The sequence below is a fragment of the Haliotis rufescens genome, unplaced genomic scaffold, assembly GCF_023055435.1.
Source record: "Haliotis rufescens isolate VD_foot unplaced genomic scaffold, xgHalRufe1.0.p SCAF_38, whole genome shotgun sequence".
Lineage (NCBI taxonomy): Eukaryota > Metazoa > Mollusca > Gastropoda > Lepetellida > Haliotidae > Haliotis > Haliotis rufescens.
In genome coordinates this window covers 1,470,518-1,471,505 of record NW_025964090.1, presented here as the reverse complement: position 1 = coordinate 1,471,505, position 988 = coordinate 1,470,518, and positions in this window count along the sequence as shown.

The window sequence follows — 988 nt, the reverse complement described above, 5'->3', positions numbered from 1 at the left end:
CGCACCCATCACCTTCTCTTCACCCCTGACAAATAACCTTGTCCAAAATCAACTGGATTCCAAGTTTACATGTGTGTATGTGAATTTTACTCTTCCCTGATAAATTATCCCAACCAATTGAAGATTCCGGGATGGAATAGGTCTTCAGCAACCCATGCTTGCCGTAAAAGGTGACTGACCATGCTTGTCGTAAAAGGCGATCGGGTGGTCAGGCTCGCTGACTTTGTTGATACATGTCATAGATCCCAATTGCATGGATCGATGCTCATGATGTAAATCACTGGATTGTCTGGTCCAGACTCGATTATTTTACAGACCGCCGTCATATAGCTGTAATATTGCTGAGTGCGGCGTTAAACAACAAACAAATAAACAAACAAATGAAATGTGGCAATTGTACTTGTGTTCTAATTATTATTATTGTTCTTGTTATTATTATTATTATCATCATCATCATCATCATCATCATCATCATCATCATGTTGTTGTTGTTGTTGTTGTTGTTGTTGTTGTTGTAGAATAAAGGAAGTGTTTCTCGGGGGTCGGCGCGTCACCTTATATCCTGTGCAGTATTTTTTACTTCCAATAAAAAGATTGTTTTTCAATATGTGTTCGTCATTTGAAGCAGACTGCGATACATGCTTGACAACTGACATTATACAAGAAGCTCAATGTGCACCCACTTGTGTTTGATGGTATTATTGGTTAAACAAAATTCTCCTCCCTCATCACCTTTGTTTTCAATTAAAAAATTAACAAAATACAGAAATATAAAAAAATGCTTACAAACCTCCTCGCTTCTGAGAAAAATGTACCCAAGAAATATATTTTTTTATGCAGCCTCATTGAAACAAAATGTTTATCATTCATAAGCCCTTTGGAGTATTAAAACGTGATGCAACGTTTGTTTAATCCGATTGGCTCCTACCTCAGCTGATCAAATCGCGCTCTTAACTAGGAATTCGGCAGTCTCAACCTACTTTGACTC